The sequence below is a fragment of the Bombina bombina genome, chromosome 1, assembly GCF_027579735.1.
Source record: "Bombina bombina isolate aBomBom1 chromosome 1, aBomBom1.pri, whole genome shotgun sequence".
Taxonomy (NCBI): domain Eukaryota; kingdom Metazoa; phylum Chordata; class Amphibia; order Anura; family Bombinatoridae; genus Bombina; species Bombina bombina.
Window position 1 is genome coordinate 60,730,518 of NC_069499.1, and position 26,127 is coordinate 60,756,644.

The 26,127-nt window shown below is 47.5% G+C and overlaps 1 long non-coding RNA gene across 1 annotated transcript in view; it reads left to right on the plus strand.

Moving 5' to 3' along the window:
* The window catches only part of LOC128636229 (uncharacterized), an 80,875-nt gene extending 58,451 nt beyond the window's left edge, over window positions 1–22,424 (plus strand). Inside the window, exon 2 of the long non-coding RNA XR_008398684.1 lies at window positions 22,244–22,424. This is a non-coding gene — a long non-coding RNA (uncharacterized LOC128636229). The remainder of the gene's footprint in view (window positions 1–22,243) is intronic.
* Window positions 22,425–26,127: the final 3,703 nt, after the last annotated feature.

Sequence of the window (26,127 nt, forward strand, 5' to 3'; positions counted from 1 at the left end):
GAGGTGCACTGAGAGGAACAGGGCAGTCACTGGTCAGTTATGAGGTGCACTGAGAGGAGCAGAGCAGCCACTGGTCAGTTATGAGGTGCACTGAGAGAAGCAGGGCAGTCACTAGTCAGTTATGAGGTTCATTGAGAGGAGCAAGGCAGTCACTGGTCAGTTATAAGGTGCACTGAGAAGAGCAGGGCAGTAACTGGTCAGATATAAGGTGCACTGAGAAGAGCAGGGCAGTCACTGGTCAGTTATAAGGTGCACTTAGAGCAGCATGGCAGTCACTGGTCAGTTATAAGGTGCACTGAAATGAGCAAGGCAGTCACTGGTCAGTTATGAGGTGAACTTAGAGAAACAGGGCAGTCACTGGTCAGTTATAAGGTGCACTGAGAGAAGCAGGGCAGCCACTGGTCAGTTATGAGGTGCACTGAGAGGAGAAGGGCAGTCACTGGTCAGTTATGAGGTGCACTGAGAGGAGCAGGGCAGTCACTGGTCAGTTATAAGGTGCACTGAGAGAAGCAGGGCAGCCACTGGTCAGTTATGAGGTGCACTGAGAGGAGTAGGGCAGCCACTGGTCAGTAATGAGGTGCACTGAGAGGAGCAGGGCAGTCACTGGTCAGTTATAAGGTGCACTGAGAAGAGCAGGGCAGTCACTGGTCCATTATAAGGTGCACTGACAGGAGCAGGGCAGTCATTAATCAGTTATGAGGTGCACTGAGAGGAACAGGGCAGTCACTGGTCAGTTATGAGGTGCACTGAGAGGAGCAGAGCAGCCACTGGTCAGTTATGAGGTGCACTGAGAGAAGCAGGGCAGTCACTAGTCAGTTATGAGGTTCATTGAGAGGAGCAAGGCAGTCACTGGTCAGTTATAAGGTGCACTGAGAAGAGCAGGGCAGTCACTGGTCAGTTATAAGGTGCACTGAGAAGAGCAGGGCAGTCACTGGTCAGTTATAAGGTGCACTTAGAGCAGCATGGCAGTCACTGGTCAGTTATAAGGTGCACTGAAATGAGCAAGGCAGTCACTGGTCAGTTATGAGGTGAACTTAGAGAAACAGGGCAGTCACTGGTCAGTTATAAGGTGCACTGAGAGAAGCAGGGCAGTCACTGGTCAGTTATGAGGTGCACTGAGAGGAGAAGGGCAGTCACTGGTCAGTTATGAGGTGCACTGAGAGGAGCAGGGCAATCACTGGTCAGTTATAAGGTGCACTGAGAGAAGCAGGGCAGCCACTGGTCAGTTATGAGGTGCACTGAGAGGAGTAGGGCAGCCACTGGTCAGTAATGAGGTGCACTGAGAGGAGCAGGGCAGTCACTGGTCAGTTATAAGGTGCACTGAGAGGAGCAGGGCAGTCACTGGTCCATCATAAGGTGCACTGACAGGAGCAGGGAAGTCACTGATCAGTTATGAGGTGCACTGAGAGGAACAGGGCAGTCACTGGTCAGTTATGAGGTGCACTGAGAGGAGCAGAGCAGCCACTGGTCAGTTATGAGGTGCACTGAGAGAAGCAGGGCAGTCACTAGTCAGTTATGAGGTTCATTGAGAGGAGCAAGGCAGTCACTGGTCAGTTATGAGGTGCACTGAGAGGAGCAAGGCAGTCACTGGTCAGTTATGAGGTGCACTGAGAGGAGCAAGGCAGTCACTGGTCAGTTATGAGGTGCACTGAGAGGAGCAGGGCAGTCACTGGTCAGTAATGAGGTACACTGAGAGGTGCAGGGCAGTCACTGGTCAGTCATGAGGTGCATTGAGAGGAGCAGGGCAGTCACTGGTCAGTTATGAGGTCCACTAAGAGGAGCAGGGCAGTCACTAATCAGTTATAAGGTGCACTGAGAGGAGCAGGGCAGTCACTGGTCAGTTATAAGGTGCACTGAGAGGAGCAGGGCAGTCACTGGTCAGTTATGAGGAGCACCCAGAGGTTCAGGGCAGTCACTGGTCAGTTATGAGGTGCACTGAGATGAAGAGGGAAGTCACTGGTCAGTTATGAGGTGCACTGAGAGGAGCAGGGATAGTCACTGGTCAGTGATGAGGTACACAGAGAGGAGCAGGGCAGTCACTTGTCAGTTATGAGGTGCACTGAGAGGAGCAGGGCAGTCACTGGTCAGTTATGGGGTGCACTGAGAGGGACAGGGCAATCACTGGTCAGTAATGAGGTGCACTGAGAGGAACAGAGCAGTCACTGGTCAGTTATGAGGTATATTGAGAGGAGCAGGGCAGTCACTGATCAGTTATGAGGTGCATTAAGAGGAGCAGGGCAGTCACTGGTCAGTTATGAGGTGCAGTGAGAGGAGCAGGGCAGTCACTGTTCAGTAATGAGGTGCACTGAGAGGAGCAGGGCAGTCACTGGTCAGTTATGAGGAGCAACCAGAGGTGCAGGGCAGTCAATGGTCAGTTATGAGGTGCACTGAGAGGAATAGGGAAGTCACTGGTCAGTGAGGAGGTACACTGAGAGGAGCAGGGCAGTCACTGGTCAGTTATGAGGTGCACTGAGAGGAACAGGGCAGTCACTGGTCAGTGATGAGGTACACTGAGAGGAGCAGGGCAGTCACTGGTCAGTTATAAGGTGCACTGGGAGGAGCAGGGCAGTCACTGGTCAGTTATGAGGTACACTGAGAAAAGCAGGGCAGTCACTGGTCAGTTATGATGTGCACTGAGAGGAGCAGGGCAGTCACTGGTCAGTTATAAGGTGTACTGAGAGGAGCAGGGCAGTCACTGGTCAGTTATGAGGTACACTGAGAGGTGCTGGGCAGTCACTGGTCATTTATGAGGTGCACTGAGAGGAGCAGGGCAGTCACTGGTCAGTTATAAGGTGCACTGAGAGAAACAGGGCAGTCACTGGTCAGTTATGGGGTGCACTGAGAGGAGTAGGGCAGTCACTTGTCAGTTATGAGGTGCACTGAGAGGAGCAGGGCAGTCACTTGTCAGTTATGAGGTGCACTGAGAGGAGCAGGGCAGTCACTGGTCAGTTATGGGGTGCACTTAGAGGAGCAGGGCAGTCACTGGTCAGTTATAAGGTGCACTGAGAGAAACAGGGCAGTCACTGGTCAGTTATGAGGTGCATTGAGAGGAACAGGACCGTCACTGGTCAGTTATGATTTGCATTAAGAGGAGCAGGGCAGTCACTGTTCAGTAATGAGGTGCACTGAGAGGAGCAGGGCAGTCACTGGTCAGTTATGAGGAGCACCCAGAGGTGCAGGGCAGTCACTGGTCAGTTATGAGATGCACTGAGAGGAACAGGGAAGCCACTGGTCAGTGATGATGTACACTGAGAGGAGCAGGGCAGTCACTGGTCAGTAGTGAGGTGCACCGAGAGGAACAGGGCAGTCACTGGTCAGTGATGAGGTACACTGAGAGGAGCAGGGCAGTCACTGGTCAGTTATAAGGTGCACTGGGAAGAGCAGGGCAGTCACTGGTCAGTTATGATGTGCACTAAGAGGAGCAGGGCAGTCACTGGTCAGTTATAAGGTGCACTGAGAGGAGCAGGGCAGTTACTGGTCAGTTATGAGGTACACTGAGAGGAGCAGGGCAGTCACTGGTCATTTATGAGGTGCACTGAGAGAAGCAGGGTAGTCACTGGTCAGTGATGAGGTACACTGAGAGGAGCAGGGCAGTCACTGGTCAGTTATAAGGTGCACTGAGAGAAACAAGCAGTCACTGGTCAATTATGAGGTGCAGTGAGAGGAACAGGGCAGTCACTGGTCAGTTATGATGTGCACTGAGAGGAGCATGGCATTTACTGGTCAGATATGAGGAGCACCCAGAGGTGCAGGGCAGTCACTGGTCAGTTATGAGGTGCACTGAGAGGAACAGGGCAGTCACTGGTCAGTTATGAGGAGCACTGAGAGTAGCAGGGTGGTCACTGATCAGTTATGAGGTACACTGAGAGGAACAGGGCAGTCACTGCTTAGTTATGAGGTACATTGAGAGGAGCAGGGCAGTCACTGGTTAGTTATGAGGTACATTGAGAGGAGCAGGGCAGTCACTGATTAGTTATGAGGTACATTGAGAGGAGCAGGGCAGTCACTGGTCAGTGATGAGGTGTACTGAGAGGAACAGGGCAGTCACTGATTAGTTATGAGGTACATTGAGAGGAGCAGGCAGGCACTTGTTTGTTATAAGGTACACTGAAAGGAGCAGGGCAGTCACTGGTCAGTTATGAGGTGCACTGAGAGGAACAGGGCAGTCACTGGTCAGTAATGAGGTGCACTGAGAGAAGCAGGGCAGTCATTAGTCAGTGGTGAGGTGCACTGAGAAGAACAGGGCAGTCACTGGTTAGTTATGAGGTACATTGAGAGGAGCAGGGCAGGCACTGGTCAGTTATGAGGTACACTGAGAGGAGCTGGGCAGTCCCTTGTCATTTATGAGGTGCACTGAGAGGAGCAGGGCAGTCACTGGTCAGTTATAAGGTGCACTGAGAGAAACAGGGCAGTCACTGGTCAGTTATGGGGTGCACTGAGAGGAGTAGGGCAGTCACTTGTCAGTTATGAGGTGCACTGAGAGGAGCAGGGCAGTCACTTGTCAGTTATGAGGTGCACTGAGAGGAGCAGGGCAGTCACTGGTCAGTTATGGGGTGCACTGAGAGGAGCAGGGAAGTCACTGGTCAGTTATAAGGTGCACTGAGAGAAACAGGGCAGTCACTGGTCAGTTATGAGGTGCATTGAGAGGAACAGGACCGTCACTGGTCAGTTATGATTTGCATTAAGAGGAGCAGGGCAGTCACTGTTCAGTAATGAGGTGCACTGAGAGGAGCAGGGCAGTCACTGGTCAGTTATGAGGAGCACCCAGAGGTGCAGGGCAGTCACTGGTCAGTTATGAGATGCACTGAGAGGAACAGGGAAGCCACTGGTCAGTGATGATGTACACTGAGAGGAGCAGGGCAGTCACTGGTCAGTAGTGAGGTGCACCGAGAGGAACAGGGCAGTCACTGGTCAGTGATGAGGTACACTGAGAGGAGCAGGACAGTCACTGGTCAGTTATAAGGTGCACTGGGAAGAGCAGGGCAGTCACTGGTCAGTTATGATGTGCACTGAGAGGAGCAGGGCAGTCACTGGTCAGTTATAAGGTGCACTGAGAGGAGCAGGGCAGTCACTGGTCAGTTATGAGGTACACTGAGAGGAGCAGGGCAGTCACTGGTCATTTATGAGGTGCACTGAGAGAAGCAGGGTAGTCACTGGTCAGTGATGAGGTACACTGAGAGGAGCAGGGCAGTCACTGGTCAGTTATAAGGTGCACTGAGAGAAACAAGCAGTCACTGGTCAATTATGAGGTGCAGTGAGAGGAACAGGGCAGTCACTGGTCAGTTATGATGTGCACTGAGAGGAGCATGGCATTTACTGGTCAGATATGAGGAGCACCCAGAGGTGCAGGGCAGTCACTGGTCAGTTATGAGGTGCACTGAGAGGAACAGGGCAGTCACTGGTCAGTTATGAGGAGCACTGAGAGTAGCAGGGTGGTCACTGATCAGTTATGAGGTGTACTGAGAGGAACAGGGCAGTCACTGATTAGTTATGAGGTACATTGAGAGGAGCAGGGCAGGCACTTGTTAGTTATAAGGTGCACTGAGAGGAGCAAGGCAGTCACTGGTCAGTTATGAGGTGCACTGAGAGGAGTAGGGCAGTCACTGGTCAGTAATGAGGTACACTGAGAGGTGCAGGGCAGTCACTGGTCAGTCATGAGGTGCATTGAGAGGAGCAGGGCAGTCACTGGTCAGTTATGAGGTCCACTAAGAGGAGCAGGGCAGTCACTAATCAGTTATAAGGTGCACTGAGAGGAGCAGGGCAGTCACTGGTCAGTTATAAGGTGCACTGAGAGGAGCAGGGCAGTCACTGGTCAGTTATGAGGTACACTGAGAGGAGCAGGGCAGTCACTGGTCATTTATGAGGTGCACTGAGAGAAGCAGGGTAGTCACTGGTCAGTGATGAGGTACACTGAGAGGAGCAGGGCAGTCACTGGTCAGTTATAAGGTGCACTGAGAGAAACAAGCAGTCTCTGGTCAATTATGAGGTGCAGTGAGAGGAACAGGGCAGTCACTGGTCAGTTATGATGTGCACTGAGAGGAGCATGGCATTTACTGGTCAGATATGAGGAGCACCCAGAGGTGCAGGGCAGTCACTGGTCAGTTATGAGGTGCACTGAGAGGAACAGGGCAGTCACTGGTCAGTTATGAGGAGCACTGAGAGTAGCAGGGTGGTCACTGATCAGTTATGAGGTGTACTGAGAGGAACAGGGCAGTCACTGATTAGTTATGAGGTACATTGAGAGGAGCAGGGCAGGCACTTGTTAGTTATAAGGTACACTGAAAGGAGCAGGGCAGTCACTGGTCAGTTATGAGGTGCACTGAGAGGAACAGGGCAGTCACTGGTCAGTAATGAGGTGCACTGAGAGAAGCAGGGCAGTCATTAGTCAGTGGTGAGGTGCACTGAGAAGAATAGGGCAGTCACTGGTTAGTTATGAGGTACATTGAGAGGAGCAGGGCAGGCACTGGTCAGTTATGAGGTGCACTGAGAGGAACAGGGCAGTCACTGGTCAGTGATGAGGTACACTGAGAGGAGCAGGGCAGTCACTGGTCAGTTATGAGGTGCACTGAGAGGAACAGGGCAGTCACTGGTCAGTAATGAGGTGCACTGAGAGAAGCAGGGTAGTTATTAGTCAGTGGTGAGGTGCACTGAGAGAACAGGGCAGTCACTGGTTAGTTATGAGGTACATTGAGAGGAGCAGGGCAGGCACTGGTCAGTTATGAGGTGCACTGAGAGGAACAGGGCAGTCACTGGTCAGTGATGAGGTACACTGAGAGGAACAGGGCAGTCACTGGTCAGTTATGAGGTGCACTGAGAGGAACAGGGCAGTCACTGGTCAGTGATGAGGTGCAGGGCAGTCACTGGTCAGTTATGAGGTACACTGAGAGGAGCAGGGCATTCACTGGTCATCTATGAGGTGCACTGAGAGGAGCAAGGCAGTCACTGGTCAGTGATGAGGTACACTGAGAGGAGCAGGGCAGTCACTGGTCAGTTATAAGGTGCACTGAGAGGATCAGGGCAGTCACTGGTCAGTTATAAGGTGCACTGAGAGAAACAGGGCAGTCACTGGTCAGTTATGAGGTGCAGTGAGAGGAGCAGGGCAGTCACTGGTCAGTTATGATGTGCACTGAGAGGAGAAGGGCAGTCACTGGTCAGATATGAGGAGCACCCAGAGGTGCAGGGCAGTCACTGGTCAGTTATGAGGTGCACTGAGAGGAACAGGGCACTCACTGGTCAGTTATGATGAGCATTGAGAGTAGCAGGGCAGTCACTGGTCAGTTATGAGGAGCACTGAGAGTAGCAGGGCAGTCACTGGTCAATTAGGAGGTACACTGAGAGGAGCAGGGCAGTCACTGGTCAGTTATGAGGTACACTGAGAGGAACAGGGCAGTCACTGCTTAGTTATGAGGTACATTGAGAGGAGCAGGACAGTCACTGATTAGTTATGATGTACATTGAGAGGAGCAGGGCAGGCACTGGTTAGTTATGAGGTACATTGAGAGGAGCAGGGCAGTCAATGGTCAGTGATGAGGTGCACTGAGAGGAACAGGGCAGTCACTGGTTAGTTATGAGGTACATTGAGAGGAGCAGGGCAGGCACTTGTTAGTTATAAGGTACACTGAAAGGAGCAGGGCAGTCACTGGTCAGTTATGAGGTGCACTGAGAGGAACAGGGCAGTCACTGGTCAGTTATGAGGTACACTGAGAGGAGCAAGAACAGTCACTGGTCAGTACTGAGGTGCCCTGAGTGGAGCAGGGCAGTCACTGGTCAGTTATAAGGTGCACTGAGAGGAGCAGGGCAGTAACTGGTCAGTGATGAGGTGCACTGGGAGAAGCAGGGCAGTCATTAGTCAGTGGTGAGATGCACTGAGAGGAACAGGGCAGTCACTGGTTAGTTATAAGGTGCACTGAGAAGAGCAGGGCAGTCACTGGTCAGTAATGAGGTGCACTGAGTAGAGCAGGGCAGTCACTGATCAGTTAAAGGGTGCACTGAGAAGAGCAGGGCAGTCACTGGTCAGTTATAAGGTGCACTGAGAGGAGCAGGGCAGTCACTGGTCAGTCATAAGGTGCACCGAGAGGAACAGGGCAGTCACTGGTCAGTCATAAGGTGCACCGAGAGGAACAGGGCAGTCACTGGTCAGTTATGAGGTGCACTTAGCAGAGCAGGAACAGTCACTGGTCAGTAATGAGGTGCCCTGAATGGAGCAGGGCAGTCACTGGTCAGTGATGAGGTGCACTGAGAGAAGCAGGGCAGTCACTGTTCAGTGGTGAGGTGCATTGAGAGGAGCAGGGCAGTCACTGGTCAGTTATGAGGTACATTGAGAGGAGCAGGGCAGTCACTGGTCAGTTATGAGGTACATTGAGAGGAGCAGGGCAGTCACTGGTCAGTTATGAGGTGCACTGAGAGGAGCAGGGCAGTCACTGGTCAGTTATGAGGTGCACTGAGAGGAGCAGGGCAGTCACTGGTTATTTATAAGGTGCACTGAGAGTAGCAGGGCAGTCACTGGTCAGTTATGAGGTGCACTGAGAGTAGCAGGGCAGTCACTGGTTATTTATAAGGTACATTGAGAGGAGCAGGGCTGGCGCTGGTCGGTTATGAGGTGCACTGAGAGGAGCAGGGCAGTCACTGGTTAGTTATCAGGTGCACTGAGATTAGCAGGGCAGTCACTGGTCAGTTATAAGGTGCACTGAGAGTAGCAGGGCAGTCACTGGTTATTTATAAGGTGCACTGAGAGGAGCAGGGCAGTTAGTGGTCAGTTATGAGGTGCCCTGAGTGGAACAGGGCAGTCACTGGTCAGTTATAAGGTGCAGTGAGAGGAGCAGGACAGTTACTGGTCAGTTCTGAGGTGCCCTGAGTGGAACAGGGCAGTCACTGGTCAGTTATAAGGTGCAGTGAGAGGAGCAGGGCAGTCACTGGTCAGTTATCCAAATGTTAATTATAGACTCAATGACACTTTACTGACTGTTACAGACGAGGAACAGGACTTGGGAATTATTATTTCAGATGATTTAAAACTTAGTAAACAATGTAGTAATGCAGCGAGTAAGGCTAGCAGAATGCTTGGATGTATTGGTAGAGGTATTTGCAGCAGAAATAGTAAGGTTCTTATGCCACTTTATAGATCATTAGTTAGGCCTCATCTTGAGTATTGTGTGCAGTTCTGGAGGCCATATCTTCAGAAGGATATTAACAAACTTGAATCTGTGCAAAGGAGGGCTACCAAAATGGTACATGGTCTAAAAAATAAAACTTACCAGGATAGGCTCAATGACCTAAATATGTATAGCTTAGAGGAGAGAAGGGAAAGAGGTGATATGATAGCAACTTTCAAGTACATTAAAGGGTTTAGTAAAACTGAGGCTGTGGGTATTTTACATAAAATGGAAAATTCAAGAACAAGGGGTCATGAGCTCAAGCTAAAGGGTAGTAGATTCAGGAGTAATTTGAGGAAGCACTTCTTTACAGAAAGAGTGATTGATTTATGGAATAAACTTCCTCAAGAGGTAGTAGCAACAAACACTGTGGGGGACTTTAAAAATGCATGGGACAAGCATAGGGCTATCCTACGAACTAGATAAGTTTTACTGTTAGGTAAGGTCGGGCAGACTTGCTGGGCCTATGGCTCTTATCTGCCGTCAATATCTATGTTTCTATGTTTCTATGTTATGAGGTGCACTGAGAGGAGTAGGGCAGTCACTCGTCAGTTATGATGTGCACTGAGAGGAGCAGGGCAGTCACTGGTCAGTTATGAGGTTCACTGAGAGGAGCAGGGCAGTTACTGGTCATTTATGAGGTGCACTGAGAGGAGCAGGGCAGTCACTGGTCAGTTATAAGGTGCAGTGAGAGGAGCAGGGCAGTTACTGGTCAGTTATAAGGTGCACTGAGAGGAGCAGGGAAGTTACTGATCAGTTATGAGGTGCACTTAGAGGAGCAGGGAAGTCACTGGTCAGTTATGAGGTGCAATTAGAGCAGCAGGGCAGTCACTGGTCAGTTATAAGGTGCACTGAGAGGAGCAGGGAAGTCACTGATCAGTTATGAGGTGCACTGAGAGTAGCAGGGCAGTCACTGGTTATTTATAAGGTACATTGAGAGGAGCAGGGCAGGCACTGGTTGGTTATGAGGTGCACTGAGAGGAGTGGGGCAGTCACTGGTTAGTTATAAGGTGCACTGAGATTAGCAGGGCAGTCACTGGTCAGTAATGAGGTGCACTGAGTAGAGCAGGGCAGTCACTGATCAGTTATAGGGTGCACTGAGAGGAGCAGGGCAGTCACTGGTCAGTTATAAGGTGCACTGAGAGGAGCAGGGCAGTCACTGGTCAGTCATAAGGTGCACCGAGAGGAACAGGGCAGTCACTGGTCAGTCATAAGGTGCACCAAGAGGAACAGGGCAGTCACTGGTCAGTTATGAGGTGCACTTAGCAGAGCAAGAACAGTCACTGGTCAGTAATGAGGTGCGCTGAATGGAGCAGGGCAGTCACTGGTCAGTGATGAGGTGCACTGAGAGAAGCAGGGCAGTCACTGTTCAGTGGTGAGGTGCACTGAAAGGAACAGGGCAGTCACTGGTTAGTTATGAGGTACATTGAGAGGAGCAGGGCAGTCACTGGTCAGTTTTGAGGTACATTGAGAGGAGCAGGGCAGTCACTGGTCAGTTATGAGGTGCACTGAGAGGAACAGGGCAGTCACTGGTTATTTATGAGGTACATTCAGAGGAGCAGGGCAGGCACTGGTTAGTTATAAGGTATATTGAGAGGAGCAGGGTCAGTCCCTGGTCAGTTATGAGGTGCACTGAGAGGAGCAGGGCAGTCACTGGTCAGTTATGAGGTGCACTGAGAGGAGCAGGGCAGTCACTGGTTATTTATAAGTTGCACTGAGAGTAGCAGGGCAGTCACTGGTCAGTTATGAGGTGCACTGAGAGTAGCAGGGCAGTCACTGGTTATTTATAAGGTACATTGAGAGGAGCAGGGCTGGCGCTGGTCGGTTATGAGGTGCACTGAGAGGAGCAGGGCAGTCACTGGTTAGTTATCAGGTGCACTGAGATTAGCAGGGCAGTCACTGGTCAGTTATAAGGTGCACTGAGAGTAGCAGGGCAGTCACTGGTTATTTATAAGGTGCACTGAGAGGAGCAGGGCAGTTAGTGGTCAGTTATGAGGTGCCCTGAGTGGAACAGGGCAGTCACTGGTCAGTTATAAGGTGCAGTGAGAGGAGCAGGACAGTCACTGGTCAGTTATGAGGTGCCCTGAGTGGAACAGGGCAGTCACTGGTCAGTTATAAGGTGCAGTGAGAGGAGCAGGGCAGTCACTGGTCAGTTATAAGGTGCACTGAGAAGAGCAGGGAAGTCACTGGTTAGTTATAAGGTGCACTGAGGGTAGCAGGGCAGTCACTGGTTATTTATAAGGTGCACTGAGAAGAGCAGGGCAGTCAGTGGTCAGTTATGAGGTGCCCTGAGTGGAACAGGGCAGTCACTGGTCAGTTATAAGGTGCAGTGAGAGGAGCAGGGCAGTCACTGGTCAGTTATGAGGTGCACTGAGAGGAGTAGGGCAGTCACTTGTCAGTTATGAGGTTCACTGAGAGGAGCAGGGCAGTTAATGGTCAGTTATGAGGTGCACTGAGAGGAGCAAGGCAGTCATTGGTCAGTTATAAGGTGCAGTGAGAGGAGCAGGGCAGTCACTGGTCAGTTATGAGGTGCACTTAGAGGAGCAGGGAAGTCACTGGTCAGTTATGAGGTGCAATTAGAGCAGCAGGGCAGTCACTGATCAGTTATAGGGTGCACTGAGAGGAGCAGGGCAGTCACTGGTCAGTTATAAGGTGCACTGAGAGGAGCAGGGCAGTCACTGGTCAGTCATAAGGTGCACCGAGAGGAACAGGGCAGTCACTGGTCAGTTATGAGGTGCACTTAGCAGAGCAGGAACAGTCACTGGTCAGTAATAAGGTGCCCTGAATGGAGCAGGGCAGTCACTGGTCAGTGATGAGGTGCACTGAGAGAAGCAGGGCAGTCACTGTTCAGTGGTGAGGTGCACTGAAAGGAACAGGGCAGTCACTGGTTAGTTATGAGGTACATTGAGAGGAGCAGGGCAGTCACTGGTCAGTTATGAGGTACATTGAGAGGAGCAGGGCAGTCACTGGTCAGTTATGAGGTGCACTGAGAGGAACAGGGCAGTCACTGGTTAGTTATGAGGTACATTCAGAGGAGCAGGGCAGGCACTGGTTAGTTATAAGGTACATTGAGAGGAGCAGGGACAGTCCCTGGTCAGTTATGAGGTGCACTGAGAGGAGCAGGGCAGTCACTGGTCAGTTATGAGGTGCACTGAGAGTAGCAGGGCAGTCACTGGTTATTTATAAGGTGCACTGAGAGTAGCAGGGCAGTCACTGGTCAGTTATGTGGCGCACTGAGAGTAGCAGGGCAGTCACTGGTTATTTATAAGGTACATTGAGAGGAGCAGGGCTGGCGCTGGTCGGTTATGAGGTGCACTGAGAGGAGCAGGGCAGTCACTGGTTAGTTATCAGGTGCACTGAGATTAGCAGGGCAGTCACTGGTCAGTTATAAGGTGCACTGAGAGTAGCAGGGCAGTCACTGGTTATTTATAAGGTGCACTGAGAGGAGCAGGGCAGTTAGTGGTCAGTTATGAGGTGCCCTGAGTGGAACAGGGCAGTCACTGGTCAGTTATAAGGTGCAGTGAGAGGAGCAAGACAGTCACTGGTCAGTTATGAGGTGCCCTGAGTGGAACAGGGCAGTCACTGGTCAGTTATAAGGTGCAGTGAGAGGAGCAGGGCAGTCACTGGTCAGTTATAAGGTGCACTGAGAAGAGCAGGGAAGTCACTGGTTAGTTATAAGGTGCACTGAGGGTAGCAGGGCAGTCACTGGTTATTTATAAGGTGCACTGAGAAGAGCAGGGCAGTCAGTGGTCAGTTATGAGGTGCCCTGAGTGGAACAGGGCAGTCACTGGTCAGTTATAAGGTGCAGTGAGAGGAGCAGGGCAGTCACTGGTCAGTTATGAGGTGCACTGAGAGGAGTAGGGCAGTCACTTGTCAGTTATGAGGTTCACTGAGAGGAGCAGGGCAGTTAATGGTCAGTTATGAGGTGCACTGAGAGGAGCAAGGCAGTCATTGGTCAGTTATAAGGTGCAGTGAGAGGAGCAGGGCAGTCACTGGTCAGTTATGAGGTGCACTTAGAGGAGCAGGGAAGTCACTGGTCAGTTATGAGGTGCAATTAGAGCAGCAGGGCAGTCACTGATCAGTTATAGGGTGCACTGAGAGGAGCAGGGCAGTCACTGGTCAGTTATAAGGTGCACTGAGAGGAGCAGGGCAGTCACTGGTCAGTCATAAGGTGCACCGAGAGGAACAGGGCAGTCACTGGTCAGTTATGAGGTGCACTTAGCAGAGCAGGAACAGTCACTGGTCAGTAATAAGGTGCCCTGAATGGAGCAGGGCAGTCACTGGTCAGTGATGAGGTGCACTGAGAGAAGCAGGGCAGTCACTGTTCAGTGGTGAGGTGCACTGAAAGGAACAGGGCAGTCACTGGTTAGTTATGAGGTACATTGAGAGGAGCAGGGCAGTCACTGGTCAGTTATGAGGTACATTGAGAGGAGCAGGGCAGTCACTGGTCAGTTATGAGGTGCACTGAGAGGAACAGGGCAGTCACTGGTTAGTTATGAGGTACATTCAGAGGAGCAGGGCAGGCACTGGTTAGTTTATAAGGTACATTGAGAGGAGCAGGGACAGTCCCTGGTCAGTTATGAGGTGCACTGAGAGGAGCAGGGCAGTCACTGGTCAGTTATGAGGTGCACTGAGAGTAGCAGGGCAGTCACTGGTTATTTATAAGGTGCACTGAGAGTAGCAGGGCAGTCACTGCTCAGTTATGAGGCGCACTGAGAGTAGCAGGGCAGTCACTGGTTATTTATAAGGTACATTGAGAGGAGCAGGGCTGGCGCTGGTCGGTTATGAGGTGCACTGAGAGGAGCAGGGCAGTCACTGGTTAGTTATCAGGTGCACTGAGATTAGCAGGGCAGTCACTGGTCAGTTATAAGGTGCACTGAGAGTAGCAGGACAGTCACTGGTTATTTATAAGGTGCACTGAGAGGAGCAGGGCAGTTAGTGGTCAGTTATGAGGTGCCCTGAGTGGAACAGGGCAGTCACTGGTCAGTTAAAAGGTGCAGTGAGAGGAGCAGGACAGTCACTGGTCAGTTATGAGGTGCCCTGAGTGGAACAGGGCAGTCACTGGTCAGTTATAAGGTGCAGTGAGAGGAGCAGGGCAGTCACTGGTCAGTTATAAGGTGCACTGAGAAGAGCAGGGAAGTCACTGGTTAGTTATAAGGTGCACTGAGAGTAGCAGGGCAGTTACTGGTTATTTATAAGGTGCACTGAGAAGAGCAGGGCAGTCAGTGGTCAGTTATGAGGTGCCCTGAGTGGAACAGGGCAGTCACTGGTCAGTTATAAGGTGCAGTTAGAGGAGCAGGGCAGTCACTGGTCAGTTATGAGGTGCACTGAGAGGAGTAGGGCAGTCACTTGTCAGTTATGAGGTTCACTGAGAGGAGCAGGGCAGTTAATGGTCAGTTATGAGGTGCACTGAGAGGAGCAGGGCAGTCATTGGTCAGTTATAAGTTGCAGTGAGAGGAGCAGGGAAGTCACTGGTCAGTTATGAGGTGCAATTAGAGCAGCAGGGCAGTCACTGGTCAGTTATAAGGTGCACTGAGAGGAGCAGGGAAGTCACTGATCAGTTATGAGGTGCACTGAGAGGAGCAGGGCAGTCACTGGTCAGTTATGAGCTGCACTTAGAGGAGCAGGGCAGTCACTGATCATTTATGAGGTGCACTGAGAGGAGTAGGACAATCACTGGTCAGTTATGAGCTGCACTGAGAGGAGCAGGGCAGTCACTGGTCAGTTATGAGATGCACTGAGAGGAGTAGGGCAGTCACTGGTCAGTTATGAGGTGCACTGAGAGTAGCAGGGCAGTCACTGGTCAGTTATGTGGTGCACTGAGAGGAGCAGGTCAGACATTGGTCAGTAATGAGGTGCACTGAGAGGAGCAGGGCAGTCACTGGTCAGTTATGAGGTGCACTGAGAGGAGCAGGGCAAACATTGGTCAGTAATGAGGTGCACTAATAGGAACAGGGCAGACATCAGCCAATAATAAGGAGCACTGAGAGGAGCAGGGCAGACTTTGGTCAGTAATGAGGTGCACTAATAGGAACAGGGCAGACATCGGCCAATAATAAGCTAGGCAGCCAGTATTGAGGATGACTGAGAGGAGCTAGGCAGCCAGTATTGAGGATGACTGAGAGGAGCTAGGCAACCAGTATTGAGGATGACTAAGAGGAGCCAGGCAGCCAGTATTGAGGATGACTGAGAGGAGCTAGGCAGCCAGTATTGAAGATGACTGAGAGGAGCTAGGCAGCCAGTATTGGGTATGACTGAAAGGAGCTAGGCAGCCAGTATTGAGGATGAGTGAGAGGAGCTAGGCAGCCAGTATTGAGGATGACTGAGAGGAGCTAGGCAGCCAGTACTGAGGATGAGTGAGAGGAGCTAGGCAGCCAGTATTAAGGATGACTGAGAGGAGCTAGGCAGCCAGTATTGAGGATGACTGAGAGGAGCTAGGCAGCCAGTATTGGGGATGACAGAGAGGAGCTTAGGCAGCCAGTATTGAGGATGACTGAGAGGAGCTAGGCAGCCAGTATTGGAGATGACTGAGAGGAGCTAGGCAGCCAGTATTGAGGATGACAGAGGAGCTAGGCAGCCAGTATTGAGGATGACTGAGAGGAGCTAGGCAGCCAGTATTGGGGATGACTGAGAGGAGCCAGGCAGCCAGTATTGAGGATGAGTGAGAGGAGCTAGGCAGGCAGTATTGAGGATGACTGAGAGGAGCTAGGCAGCCAGTATTGAGGATGAGTATGTCAGGGGTTTATCAGGGCTGATAATATCTGTAATACCCTGGGACCGTGTTTATGCAAATCTCAGCTGCAGACCTTTATAAATTTGTGTTTGTGTCACTTGCTGTATCTACAACTATTATGGAGAGAATAGTTGAAATGACAGAGCTTGTGAGGAGATAATGCAGGGGAATTATAAATGTGAATTGCAGTAGAATAATTCACAAAATAACAAATATACCCCTTTAACTTATCTGAGTATAGCGAAAGAGTCTTTGAGTAGTGGCAGAGTGAGAACTGCGTGTTGCAGCTGTTTAACCCGAGCAGATGGTCTCAGCAGTTGTTAGAGGCAAGACTGTAATTTGGAGCTTGTGGTGTTACTACGCTCCAGGAGGGGCGTGTTATTTAGAGAGTCTAGAGTAGCGGGTGACGTCACCGTACAATCAGCTGTTTGTCGGCTCCTGGTGTTTAGCGGAGTTGCGTTGCTAATATGAGATATTAGCTGATTGAATAAGTCTGGTCACTTTATAACCTGTGTGGTTAAAGGTTTGACCCAAAGGTAAGATGCTCAGATGAATTAAAGTCATACAATGATCTGCGATAAGCAGCGTGAGAGATTAGCAAGGGAAAGCAGTTAGCTTGAAATCACGCTGTCTCTGATTCAGTTTGGGAAACAAGGTGAGTGTCCGTATATCTCACAGAGCAAGTATATTCCAGACCATAAGTTGCCACTGTAGGTAGAGAATTGGTGCTGTAAATCCAATGAATATCAGGAGCTTAGGATAGAGGCAGTTATCAGTGATAGCACACAAAATTACTAAGCACTAGGAACAGGGCGTGATCCGGATTTAAAGGGAAAGTGGGAGGAGTTTGGACATGAATGCAGGTAACCATGGTGAATCCTGACATCTCCCCCTCCCGAAGACAGACGGAGGGTCGTTAGGGACCCGGGCGGTCTGGATGTCGTCGATGGAAGAGACAACATCCTTGGGCTATGTATGTTGTTAAAAGGCTCCCATGTATCGTCATCAGAGGAATAACCCACCAATGGACCAGGTATTGCAACTGTCCATTACGAATTCGGGAATCGATCAAGGACTCCACCTCATATTCATCCATCTGTGGAAGAGTGTTAGTAGGTGGTAGAGTACTTCCAATAGATCTCATTGTGACACATGGTTTCAAGAGGGAGACATGAAATGTAGGGTGTACTTTCAAGGAATTGGGCAGCTGTAATGTGACTGCGTTGGGGTTAACGATTTTTGTTATTGGAAATGGTCCAATGTACAATCCTCCTAGTTTTTTGCTAGGCACTCTGAGTTTTAGGTTTTTAGTTGATAGCCAAACTAAAACCCCCACTGAGTAGTTAGGAGCAGGTCGTCTTTGTAAATTATAGTAGTGTTTCTGTCGTTCTTGAGATTCTGTAATGTTCTCTTGTAAAAGCTTGAAAATATTTCGAATGTTAGAGGTGTAATCGTTAGCATGAGGACAATCAGTGGAGGTATTGTCAGATAGACCCGAGGTAGTGTAGGAGTTTGGATGGAAACCGTAATTCACCAGAAAAGGTGTCATCTTTGTGGAGGAATTCATGGAGTTGTTAAAAGCGAATTCCGCCATAGAAAGATAAGTTAACCACTCGCCTTGTTGGTAGGAGCAGAAGCAACGGAGATACTGTTCCAGCCAATGATTTACTCGCTCCACCTGTCCATTCATCTGAGGATGAAAAGAGGTCGAGAGATGGTGATCCATTTGTAGTAGATTACAGAGTGCTTTCCAAAAGCGGGAGGTGAACTGTGTTCCGCGGTCCGAAGTTAGAAATTTCAGAAGGCCATGTAGGCGTACAATGTTACCTAGAAATAATTTTGCAGTCTCTGTAGCTGTGGGCAATTTGTGAAAGGGTACAAAATGAGCCATCTTAGTCAAGAGGTCAACGACTACCAATATGGTTTTCATCCTAGCAGAGGTAGGTAGCTCCACAATGAAATCTAGAGACAAATGATGCCACGGTTTAGGTGGATTCGGTAAAGGCATAAGAAGTCCATAAGGAGGGCATTTTGGAGACTTGGAAGTGGCACATATTGTACAGGTGTTTACATAAGTCTTAATGGATTGTGACATCGAAGGCCACCAAAATTTCCTGGAAATGTTCTCGAGTGTCCTCCTCTCCCCTGGGTGTCCTACTAGTGGGGAATCATGATGCAACTGTAGGAGGAGAGGTCTTAAGTTCGTTGGCACATAAATCTTGTCTCTGTGATAGAATAGGCCATCAGATTTATTTTCGAGTAAGTTTAAGGGGAGTTCTATGTTGGCAGATAATGAATCCTTGAAAGCTTTAAGCAAATAGGGGGTTAGTCCAATAAATTTACATGAAGGAATCATAGAAGTGATGTTGTGATGGTATACTGGTTGGCTATCTTTCCATGAGAGAGCATCTGCTTTTCTGTTTTTGTTTGATCGTCTGTAGATTATGTGAAAATTGAATCTAGTGAAGAATAAACTCCAGCGCACCTGTCTGTAGGATAAGGTTTTATTTGTTTGTAGGAATTCCAGGTTCTTATGGTTGGTGTAAATGATGATGGGGAGTGACGTTCCTTCAAGCAGGTGCCTCCAATGTTCCAATGCCCTTTTGATAGCTAGAGGCTCCTTTTCCCCTATGGGGTAATTGACTTCTGAGGAACTCAAAACCTTGGAGAAGAACGCAACTGGATGCATAGGTTCTGTCAGGGAAGTTTTTTGTGAGAGAATCGCACCTAGAGCAAAGTCTGAAGAATCTACCTCAAGGATATACTGAAGACTTGGGTCTGGAAAATGGAGGATAGGGGCAGAAGTGACCTTGAACTTGAGAAGCTCAAAGGCATGATCAGCAATTGCGTTCTGACGGAATTGGATAGTGGAACTTGTGAGTCAAGGGTTTGGCTAACTTAGAGAAGTCTTTTACGAACTTTCTATAATAGTTAGCCAAACCAAGGGATCTTTGAAGTTCCTTTCTTGTTTTAGGTGGAGCCCAATTCCTCACAGTCTCTACCTTGTCATCCTGCATGCTAATTCCTCTTGGGCTGATGTTGTAACCAAGGAATGAGATACTGTTAGCATGGAACTCACACTTCTCGAGCTTGGCATACAAACAATGTATCCTCAATCTGGAAAGTTTGCGGCGTACATGTATGATGTGGTCCTCGTAGGTATTTGAGTAAATGAGTATGTCATCTAAATAGATGACGATACAGACATCTAATAAATCCCTGAAGACGTCATTAATAAAATGTTGGAAGGTCCCGGGGGCATTACAAAGCCCAAAGGGCATGACCAAGTACTCAAACAAGCCGTACCTGGTCCTAAATGCTGTCAACCACTCATCCCCTTCACGTATTCGAACGAGATTGTAAGCACCTCGAAGATCCAACTTTGTGAATATTTTGGCATCACGGAGACGCTCTATTAATTCTGGTATCAGAGGAAGTGGGTATCGATTTTTTATGGTGCGCTGGTTTAGTTCTCTATAGTCGATGATTGGGCGTAGAGAACCATCCTTGTTCTTTACAAAGAACATTCCGGCGCCCGCTGAGGAGGTGGAAGGACGTATAAAGCCCTTGTGAAGATTTTCCTCCAAGTAACTCTTAAGATGTTCCAATTCTGGTGTGGATAACGAATACAAGCGGCCATATGGAATAGTTGAACCAGGTTTGATCTCAATAGGACAATCGTATATGCGATGGGGAGGCAACGATTCAGCTTCAGTTTTACTGAAAACATCAGTGAACTCTTGATATTCGTGAGGAATCTGATGTCCGGGCTGTGTTGTTTCCAAGAGAGTTTGTGAAGAGTAGCAAGTTTGTTGACAGAACAGTGATTGAAGAGTGACCTCCAGAGTCTCCCAGTTTATAGTGGGTTGATGTTTTTTAAACCATGATATGCCTAAGACAAGTGGTGAGGGCAAAACATTGAATTCAATAAACTCGGTATAATCAGAAGGTGTTGTAAGTAATAAAGGGATAGTTTGATGAGTGATAGGGCCACTAGCAATGGACGAACCATCAATAACTCGAATTGCTACAGGATTCTGTTTTAACACACATGGAATTTTATTACACCTTATAATAGCACTATTAATAAAGTTCCCATAGGCTCCGGTGTCGAGTATGAGAGGAGCTAGGCAGCCAGTATTGAGGATGACTGAGAGAAGCTAGGCAGTTAGTATTGAGGATGACTGAGAGGAGATAGGCAGCCAGTATTGAGGATGACTGAGAGGAGCTAGGCAGTCAGTATTAAGAATGACTGAGAGGAGCTAGGCAGCCAGTATTGAGGATGACTGAGAGGAGCTAGGCAGTCAGCATTGAGGATGACTGAGAGGAGCTAGGCAGTCAGTATTGAGGATAGAGGAGCTAGGCAGCCAGTATTGAGGTTGACTGAGAGGAGCAGGGCAGCCAGTATTGAGGATGACTGAGAGGAGCTAGGCAGCCAGTATTGAGGATGACTGAGAGGAGCAGGGCAGCCAGTATTGAGGATGACTGAGAGGAGCTAGGCAGCCAGTATTTAGGATGACTGAGAGGAGCTAGGCAGCCAGTATTGAGGATGAGTGAGAGGAGCAGGGCAGCCAGTATTGAGGATGAGTGAGAGGAGCTAGGCAGCCAGTATTGAGGATGACTGAGAGGAGCCAGGCAGCCAGTATTGAGGATGACTGTGAGGAGCTAGGCAGCCAGTATTGAGGATGACTGAGAGGAGCAGGGCACCCAGTATTGAGGATGACTGAGAGGAGCTAGGCAGCCAGTATTGAGGATGACTGAGAGGAGCTAGGCAGCCAGTATTGAGGATGACTGAGAGGAGCTAGGCAGCCAGTATTGAGGATGACTGAGAGGAGCTAGGCAGCCAGTATTGAGGATGACTGAGAGGAGCAGGGCAGCCAGTATTGAGGATGACTGAGAGAAGCTAGGCAGCCAGTATTGAGGATGACTGAGAGGAGCTAGGCAGCCAGTATTGAGGATGACTGAGAGGAGCTAGGCAGCCAGTATTGAGGATGACTGAGAGGAGCTAGGCAGCCAGTATTGAGGATGAGTGAGAGGAGCTAGGAAGCCAGTATTTAGGGTGACTGAGGGGAGCTAGGCAGCCAGTATTGAGGATGAGTGAGAGGAGCTAGGCAGCCAGTATTGAGGATGAGTGAGAGGAGCTAGGCAGCCAGTATTGAGGATGAGTGAGAGGAGCTAGGCAGCCAGTATTGAGGCTGAGTGAGAGGAGCTAGGCAGCCAGTATTTAGGGTGACTGAGAGGAGCTAGGCAGCCAGTATTGAGGATGACTGAGAGGAGCTGCGGTGCCAGTAACTAATAATGGAGTATACTAATAGTAGCTGAGGAACTTCTGACGTGTACTTAACTGTGCTGTTATGAGCCAAAGCCTGACGGTCTGGGTTAAAGCCCAGTTTCATTCTGATGCAACCCTTTTAAGACACTAGCTAATGTTTTGCTGTGCTTCTTTGTCCTCCAATTGACACAAGTTGAGAAGATAAAAGAATCCCAGGAGGCTTACATTAGAACTCTTGTCTGTGAACAGGTATTTTCCTTTTTTGAAATTTTGATCCAGTCTATAGAAAAAATATATTTTTTCACCATTTACATCATGAAACCCCTAGAACATTTTACATTGTGGACTCTCACCAGTGGTATCCCAGGCATCACATAACGCCCTTTTGCACGGTTTATGATTATCGTAGTGTGTAGTGGTTTGGAATACTGTAGAAAAACACCAACTTAAATGAAATGTCCCTCTTTTCAAACTAGTTTATTGGCATACGGAGCTATATTTTAAAGAGATAGGAACATCCAATTTAAGTTTTCATAATTCAGAGCATTTAAAAAAACACCTTTCCAAATGACCTCTTTTATCATATACCTCTTTCCCTCCTTTCCATGACAGCATTCGGAGGTAGGTTCGGAGTGATTATGTACCTGTTTGCGTATAACATTATAATGAACAGCAGTATTTACAACAATGTATAATGCAAAAATGCTAATCGTAAACATTCAGTTTTGAGTTCTATGGGGTTAGTGACCTCTACCAACTGCCCCAAAGGGGTTAATATTTATTTTTATAAAAAGCTTTTATGTGCCTTTGAAGTAGAATATAAGATATCTGAGCCTAAAAGTCTTTGTTAACAGCTGTAAGTCTATTAGTGGTTTGTTCCCTGCTTCACAGTCACACAGCCGCGTGACATAAATATGCAACAGCCACCTGCAATTTTGTATAATTCTGCTTTTTCATATTGCTGCTGAAGCAAACTCTTTAATACTTTACAAAAAAAAATATGAATTTATAGATTTAAAACAACGTATTATTTTATAAATGCTTTTATTATTTTCACATTTATTAATGGCTTATTTTATTATCTAGGATGCCTGAGAGGGATGCAACTGGCGACTAAGGGGTTAAAATAGCATTTCACATCTGACACGCGCTTGGCTGTTTGAAGTGGAAAATCTGAACAATGCCACAGTGACTGTCCCACTTTGAAGAGGACTAAAATGTGTTAAATCAAAGCAAAATAAATAAATAAAAAACATCATTGATATTACTTTATATGTGACAATTATCCATTTTTTAATGTATGTGTTGTTTTAGTTTCGTTTAAAACAAGAATATGTGTAATTTTCAAATCTACCATAATTTATTAGTAATCAGATTTAATATGTTTATACATCCATAGTGCATATCATTAAAAGGCAAACCCATTTAAAAGGGACATTTTGTTAGAAACACCCTTTTGAAAATCCACTTGACTACAGTAACTAACACCTAGATTTAGAGTTTTGCGTTAGCCTTAAAAAGCAGCGTTAAGGGGTCCTAACGTTGCTTTTTAACGCCCATTGGTATTACGAGTTTGGCAGGTACAGGTGTACCGCTCACTTTTCTTCCGCGACTCGAGGCTACCGCAAATCCCCATACGTCAATTGCGTATCCTATCTTTCTAATGGGATTTTCCTAATGCCGGTATTGCGAGTCTTGGAAGAAGTGAGCCGTACAGCCTCTACCTCCAAGACTCCTACTGCATAAAAAAGTCAGTAATTAAGAGTTTTATGGTCTAACGCCGGAACATAAAGCTCCTAACTACAGTGCTACAAAGTACACTAACACCCATAAACTACCTATGAACCCCTAAACCGAGGCCCCCCCACATGGCAAATCCTATAATACAATTATTTAACCCCTAATCTGCCAACCTACATTATTGCTATGAACCCCTAATCTGCTGTCCCTAACATCACCGACACCTATATTATATTTATTAACCCCTAATCTGTCCCCACACCTACCTACACTTATTAACCCCTAATCTGCCGACCGGACATTGCCGCCACTATAATACATCTATTAACCCCTAAAGCGCCACACTCCCGCCTCGCAAACACTATAATAAATTTAATTAACCCCTAATCTGCCCTCCCTAACATCGCCGCCACCTACCTACAATTATTAACCCCTAATCTGCCGCCCCCAACATCGCCGCTACTATAATAAAGTTATTAACCCCTAAACCTAAGTCTAACCCTAACCCTAACACCCCCCTAACTTAAATATAATTTACATAAATATAAATAAATTTACTATAATTAAATAAATTTACTATAATTAAATAAATTATTCCTATTTAAAACTAAATACTTACCTATAAAATTAACCCTAATATAGCTACAATATAACTAATAGTTACATTGTAGCTATTTTAGGATTTATATTTATTTTACAGGTAACTTTGTATTTATTTTAACTAGGTACAATAGCTATTAAATAGCTAGTAACTATTTAATAGCTACCTAGTTAAAATAATTACAAAATTACCTGTAAAATAAATCCTAACCTAAGTTGCAAATACACCTAACGCTACACTATCAATAAATTAATTAAATAAATTACATACAATTATCTAAACTAAAATACAATTCAATAAACTAAACTATATTACAAAAAAAACAAACACTAAATTACAAAAAATAAAAAATATTACAAGAATTTTAATCTAATTACACCTAATCTAAGCCCCCTAATAAAATAAAAAATCCCCCCAAAATAATAAAATTCCCTACCCTTTACTAAATAACAAAAGTAATCAGCTCTTTTACCAGCCCTTAAAAGGGCTTTTTACGGGGCATTGCCCCAAAGTAATCAGCTCTTTAACCTGTAAAAAAAAAGAAATACAATACCCCCCCAACATTACAACCCACCACCCACACACCCCTACTCTAAAACCCACCCGATCCCCCCTTAAAAAACCCGAACACTACCCCATTGAAGATCACCCTACCTTGAGCCGTGTTCACCCAGCCGGGCACCACTGGTCATCCGATCCGTCCAGAAGTCTTCATCCGATGGGGCAGAAGAGGACATCCGGACCGGGAGAAGGCTTCATCCAAGCGGCATCTTCTATCTTCATCCATCCGGCGCGGAGCGGGTCAATTTTCAAGACATCCGATGCGGAGCATCCTCTTCTTTCCACGGCTGTCGACCGAATGAAGGTTCCTTTAAATGACGTCATGCAAGATGGCGTCCCTCGAATTCCGATTGGCTGATAGGATTCTATCAGCCAATCGGAATTAAGGTAGGAAAAATCAGATTGGTTGATGCTATCAGCCAATCGGATTGAAGTTCAATCCGATTGGCTGATTGGATCAGCCAATAGAATGCAAGGTCAATAAATCTTAAAATAGCTGCAATGTAATTATTAGTTATATTATAGCTATATTAGGGTTTATTTTATAGGTAAGTATTTAGTTTTAAATAGGAATAATTTATTTAATTACAGTAAATTTATTTATATTTATTTAAATTATATTTAAGTTAGGGGGTGTTAGGGTTAGACTTAGGTTTAGGGGTTAATAACTTTATTATAGTAGCGGTGACGTTGGGGGCGGCAGATTAGGGGTTAATAATTGTAGGTAGGTGGCGGCGATGTTAGGGAGGGCAGATTAGGGGTTAATTAAATTTATTATAGTGTTTGCGAGGCGGGAGTGCAGCATTTTAGGGGTTAATACATTTATTATAGTGGCGGCGATGTCCGGTCGGCAGATTAGGGGTTAATAAGTGTAGGTAGGTGGCGGCGACCTTGGGGGGGGGGACAGATTAGGGGTTAATAAATATAATATAGGTGTCGGCGATGTTAGGGACAGCAGATTAGGGGTTCATAGCTACAGGGCCCGCCACTAGGAATTTCGGTGCCCCTGACTCATCCATTGATCAGGGCCCCCCTCCTTTGACATGTGCAATTTTTGACCAAGTGACTAAAACTTATATGCACTTTATTCTTAATTGTCTATTTAAACTTGGAAATGTTGTAAAGGTAGTAACATACACACACACACACACACACACACACACTCACACATAAGGATTCACATATAGACACTCTAGCAGACACGCAAAGAAACACACTCAGACACAGACACCCAAACAGACACTTAGCACTGGTTTACATTGACCTGACAAGTAATGAGGTAAACTATAGTTTTGTAAATAAAAAAAAGGAGATTTAGAAAACAAAATATGGAGTTCTGATTATCTTTTTGTAAAGGAAGATGACAACTAAATTATGACAACAGCATGCAGTGGCTGAAAGGAAGGGCCCTGAACTGCCTAAACAATAATTTAAAGGTTAAATGATGGATTGGTGACTTCCGGAAAGGTCTTGTTAGTCTCAAAGTCTGTAGAAAGATGTGAATAATTAGTAGTAAAAATGTCCTAAAAAGGAACAGACAATGGACACACACACACAAACTCAAACTTGCACATACACCCAAGGAAACACCAACAGAGACAGCCTCAGAAAACACACAAATGCATACACCCACACACCCACAGAACACACAGAAAGACATACACACACAGAGAGACAACCACATAAAAAACACAGAAAGACATACATACACACACTCTCACTGAGACATCCACAGAAAACACACAAAGACATACAAACACACCCTCACAGAGACACCCACATAAAACACACACCCTCACAGAGACATCCACAGAAAATACAGACATACATACATACATACATACCCACACACACCCTCACAGAGACATCCACAGAAAACACAGACATACACACCCACCCTCACAGAGGCATCCAGAGAAAATACACAAAGACAAACATACACACACCCTCACAGAGACACCCACAGAAAAAGCTCAAAGACATACACCCCCACCCCCACAGGGAGACCCACAGATAAAAAATACATACACACACACTCATAGAGACACAAACCAAAGCACAAAGACAT